Source organism: Aplysia californica, unplaced genomic scaffold (assembly GCF_000002075.1).
Source record: "Aplysia californica isolate F4 #8 unplaced genomic scaffold, AplCal3.0 scaffold00135, whole genome shotgun sequence".
NCBI classification, from domain to species: Eukaryota; Metazoa; Mollusca; class Gastropoda; order Aplysiida; family Aplysiidae; genus Aplysia; species Aplysia californica.
The window spans coordinates 374,354-380,353 of record NW_004797405.1 but is presented as its reverse complement, the minus strand read 5'-3'; positions in this window follow the sequence as shown (position 1 = coordinate 380,353).

Genomic DNA, 6,000 nt, shown 5'->3' with positions numbered 1-6,000 from the left:
AGAGAGAGAGAGAGAGAGAGAGAGAGAGAGAGAGAGAGCAAACTTAGTGTATTACTGTGGCGTAAAATCGTCTCCCAAGGGCAAAACACAGACATAAAAGAACTTCGATTCAAGCAGTTTCTACCAGCACATTCTCCGCTATTCTTTCATTTGATAGACGTATATCTCGGAAATATTTAAAAAACCGATATTATAATGTCTGGGTCTCTTCGCCCCCGGGTATATCTACCCACTTGTCCTGAATTGAATACCTCAGGAGACATAGCAAGCAAACCATTGAAGGTAAGGTAGAATGATCATAGGACAAGAGTTGCATTGAGCGAAAGAGAGAAGTTTTACAATGAAAAAAAGAAAAGCGTTTCAATGAAGTGAAGAAATGGGTATAGACATACACTTGAGAGCACTCCAAACAGCTCCAAAGAAATCTGTTCGCGTTCAGTAAAGGAGTCGAATGAGATTAAAAGGTTCTTTCTGTATTGTAAGTACTTTTGAGATATAGGACGTCATAGTTTGTGGATTTTAAACGCCAACAAAGGTACAACTTTTTCAAATGGTGTCGTTAGTCTAGGCATCAGGCCAGCGGACTCGTAATTGTTAGGTTACGAGTTCGGGGTTCGAGCCTCAGGCCCGATGTTTTGTCCCTAGAAAAGGCACTTTACACGAATTTTCCTCACTTCACTCAGTGGGAATGGGTACCTGGCTTTAGACAGCGAAAGATCTTGTCAATGTGTTAGTGTTTGAGTCCATAAAAAGGCAGCGTGCACTGTATGCTTCCCAGGAAGTTGAGATTGTTTCAGAATGCTATCAGGTCTGCTGGGGTAATTGCAAAGCGAACAGAGCTTGCTGCTGAGCGGGATTTTGCGCTATAGAAAATAAAATGCTATCTACATGCTCGGAGCAGAAAATCATTTCAGAATGAAACACATATCACTCACTATGTAATGCTTTGCAGACAGAGCTCAAAACGAGCCTAACTCGAAATATCCACAAAACCCAAATAGAACCTTTTTGTTATCAAATGACGAAATTCTGTCATAATAAGCATGTCACGCCAATTTTAAAAAAGGAGCCAAAACTAAAAAGTGTCGGAGAGGAAATAAATACATTTTTGTACTGCTTGTTTGAAGGAATCCAGGGCTTTTTGTTCATGAGTTCACGACTTCATCATTGAGCGGGCACGTCTGGTTCAAGATTTGTCGTTGTTGGCGTGGTTAGTCTGGCGCTCGACAGAGGTTTGATTAGCTATGACGCACACATACTTAATTCTAACCTAACTGCGGTCTCTCCAGGCCTATGTTACAACAGCGCAAAATTGTTTACTTCTTAGATTCCAGTCGAACCTGCATTTCCATTGTCGACGTGAAAAGTGGTCATCTTAGACAGGCCATCTATTTTATAGTGTCATAATGATATCGATAGAACAAAAATACGCAAAAGGAGAGGGATCGAGTGGTCATTGTTTTTTAAATGGTTATCTTTGACAGGTGGTTGTCAGAGCAGGTTCGACTGTTGTTTTGTCAAGCAGTAGATAAAGGCGATTCAGCACCATACTGCATCAGTTACAGAACACTAGGTTACTGAAAACTGAGCGACTAAGTTTTAGCTAGAGTTGTCCGGTACTTGCTATACAATCAGGTCATGTAAGTGCCGAAGACTAGATTATGTGTTATAAGGACGTAACAAACACAAATACAATGTAAAGAAGGAGGGGACGTTAAGGACGATAGATGTTTGATAGGAAAAAAGGAGCAAACCACACCAGAGCACCCGCCAACTACCCACACAGTCAGACTAAGCATACAACCAGACCACTCAACAACGTTGACCAAACATGTGCATCTCGCACAAAACTGTCGCCACAGTGTCCCCAAACGAATACAGTCGACTACCACGGATGAGTCGATGTCGCGGGGAGTGCGTTTTAGTTTTAGTAATACGGTGTGCCCACTACGGCTGGATCGGGCCGATCGCCCAACTCGATCGCCTGAAACTGAAAACAAACACGTTTGTTTTTGAGGCGATCGAGTCGTGCGATCGGGCGGATCGGCCGATCCCATCCGTAGTGGGAACCCCGTATTATTAAGAGTTTTACGGTACTCGGAACTGCATAAGGTCATATGAGCGCCAGAAGATTAGAGGTGTAACAAGAGAGTAACAAACATAAAAAAGAAGAAGGGGAGATAAGGATGATATATATTTGATAGGAAAGAAGGAGCAAACCACACCAGAGCACCCGCCAACCACCCACGGGGTGTGTGTGTGTGTGTGTGTGTGTGTGTGTGTGTGTGTGTGTGTGTGTGTGTGTGTGTGTGTGTGTGTGTGTAATAAAATATGTTATTACATAAGTTATGTGTGTAATATATGTAAAATATATACATATACATACATATATATATAATTATATATCATAGAGAGAGAGAGAGAGAGAGAGAGAGAGAGAGAGAGAGAAGGAGAGGGGGAGAGAGGGAGAGAGGGAGAGAGGGAGAGAGGGAGAGAGAGAGAGAGAGAGAGAGAGAGAGAGAGAGAGAGAGAGAGAGAGAGAGAGAGCATAACACCAATAACAGCTGAGCAACAAGAGAACACAATTTTTCTATAATTAAATGTAGCCGTTAAACGCCCCCATCGACAGAATAGCATCTAGACCACTCGGCGATGGGCTATTAGATCTACTACAGTGGAATCCTGTTATAACGAGAGGGAGGGGACCGGTACGAAATGTCCGTTATAGCAGGATTCTCGTTGTAAGGGATCCAGTAATAAATTCAAAGGAAATAATAAAGTAGGCCTAATCTATGAGTTTGGTGTTCTGTTTATTTCTTTTTGTCATCTCCTCCGATGGTGGCTTGGTTCAACATGACCTCTAGGTCTTTCTTGATCACAAATTGATTCAGGTTTCCTTCTCTAGCGTTAGCGATGTTGACAGCTCGACGTTGGTGATCAGAACGAAAGTTCTCTAGGCTAACTCGCCCGCTGTGTCCCCCCCCCCCCCCCCCACCACACCCTGTGGTGCGTTCCCGCGTCTGCTTGCGCCCGTCTCACATTCGCTCCATGATCCATCACAGCACTGTGACCTCTCAATCACAGCACTGTGACCTCTCCATCACAGGACTGTGACCTCTCCATCACAGGACTGTGACCTCTCCATCACAGCACTGTGACCTCTCCATCACAGCACTGTGACCTCTCCATCACAGCACTGTGACCTCTCCATCACAGCACTGTGACCTCTCCATCACAGCACTGTGACCTCTCCATCACAGCACTGTGACCTCTCCTTCCCCGCATCGGAGAAGTGAGAGGCATGATAGATATCTAGACCTAGATAATCTAGACTAGGCTGGCCTATTATTATCAGGACTGAGAAAGCCTGGTTATCAAGCAATGCGTTCTGCTTCACAACGGTGTGTCTGTGCGTGCCACACACTCCCCACTCATTCGCTCCGGCCTTCATCGTTGGCACACATGGGCTCTCCCATTCCTTGTTTCGCTTGATAACCAACAAGTTTCTCAACTGGCGAGGTTTTCATGTTTCAATGGCCTATGCGCTGTGCACAGGAGCAGCAATATTCCGCTATAACCGACTCGCGCATTTATGTGATTGCGCTATAGCAGTATTTTATTTACAAAGATAAAGAAGGGGAAAAACGGGGTTTTAGTATGATGTCTTTATAACAGACTTTTCGTTGTTTCAGGACTCGTTATAAGTGGACTCCACTGTACTACCCTCCAACAAGAAGAAAGACTGAGATTCTCGATAAATTTTTCTCCCTACTCATGCAGGAATCGAACGCGCGTCTCCTACATGCCACAAGGAAGCGCCCAACCACAGACGCCGGTGAACACAAAACGTGGAAAATGGAAATTGTTTGGATGATGATGATGACTGAACTATAAAATCTCGTCCGAGGGTGGTTGGCAGGTGCTCTGGTGTGGTTTGCTCCTTCTTTCCTATCAAACATCTAGCATCGTGATCCCTCCTACTTCTTCTCAGAGTAATGTTACTCTCTTGTAACACCTCCACTAATCTTCGGCACTTATATGACCTTGTTGTGTTGAAAGTGCCGTAAAACTCAAACTAAAATTTTCAGTAAAATTTTTTTTAGCAAAAAATATTTTTTTAAGAATCTCGTCTTCCTCTCTTTGGCTTTGACCATAACCAGATCTCCTCCTGCCAGGTCAAAGTTCCATTTATTCCTCCCTTTAGAAACATCTCACAAAGTCAGCCTGTGTCATAATGTCTGTCACAAGATCAGATAACTATGGTCGTGAGAACCATGGGACGGATTTTATACACCTGTATTCCTCAGGGTCAAGGGGATTGAAAAGTTTCCTATATTATTTTACCTGAAACCTCAACTTTGATTACTTTGAGGTCGCTATTTGTAATATAACCTTTATAAAGAGCCGGAAGGCAGAAAGTAAGACACAACCAAGCTCTGCATTCGTCAGAAAGTTCAGAACTACAGAGCTTCTATTTCGTCTTTTTGTAAGCGTTTTTACGGCACTTCCAACATGATTAGGTCATAATATAGCCTAAGTATGTAAGAGTAATAAGAGCCGAAGATTAGAGGTGCTACAAGAGAGTAGTGAAAAGGAAAAAGACATTTGGATAGAAAAGAAGGACCAAGCCACACCAGAGCACCCATTAACCACTCAAGAACTACAGAGCCTTCTTTTCGTTCCCCCGGCTAGATCTCAGGGGTAGACGACTGCTGGGTTTTTTTACCGGCAGCGCAAATGATTACATTACATTGTAGCACGTATGTGGTGACGGTCTTCTCTATTTTTGTAGGCCCCTTGCCTCCACACAGCCACGTTTGGATTTCGAGGCTACTCAATTATTTTAAGCTGAATAAAATATTTTTATTTCTCCGGGTGACGCCCATAGCCTACAACATGACATGCTCTTGTCGATTATATGACCACCAAGGGATCTGCAACTTGAACACAGGACCTCAGATTTTTCGCCCTTATCCGAGAAGGCTAGATTTTCGACCTGGCCGATCCTTAGATCATGGGTCTGGACGAAAGACAGCAGTAAGTTTAGAAGGAGCCAAGAGAAGCAATAGGAGTGGAAAGAATCAGGAGAAAGGGAAAGAGGAGCACACAGTAGCGGCTCGAGGTTTATAGAACTGACCGGCCGTCATTCACGTCGACTATTCCTTTCCTTCACAACACACACACACACACACACACACACATTTTCTCTCTCTCTCTCTCTCTCTCTCTCTCCTTATTTTATACCCATACTTTCGCCATCCCCACCCCCTCCCCCACTCCCACACACACACACACCACTGTAAACATTGTAATATACGGTGAAAGAGCTAGAATATGCGGTAGTGTCAAGAAACAATATTATGAATAACGTATGACGGAAGTTACTGAGATTAATAGAAACTGACTTGATCGACACAGAAAAAAAAAACACTACTAGGCCAGAAAACAAACTGAAAGTGAGAGGCAATAAACTGCTGGTCCTGGCCTTCAGTAACTTAACTCGTACTTTCTACAACCCCACACCAAATATCGACGTGCACTGGACCCGTTAAATATATGCAATAAGAACTGTCCTGTATGATGACAAAAAGTTAATTGATACTGTACCAGTGACGCTGTCCCAAGAAGATCAAGTCTACAATCAGATAGTATACAAAGCTGGACAAAGTTAGCACACAACAGTTTCCGATCATTATATCATCAAATTTTTTTCTTCAACGCACTTCTCACTTCTCAGAACAGAACACTGTGTTGTAACGAAGTGGGGAAGTGTGTCAAATGCTAATTATAGAACTGGGTGTCTAGCTGGGGTGACGTTGGAAAAGGGGAGGGAAGGGAGGGGGTAGGCCTGGCCCAGACTCTGACAGCCGAGTGCCTATCGCTCCTCGTTAAAATTCTCCTTATATATCTTCACTAGACAATTCCTCCCTCCGCCGGCCAGACTCCTATGGGCCAGGTAAGTTATTAGAGGGGAGAAAACGATGAGTAAATGTCAAACAG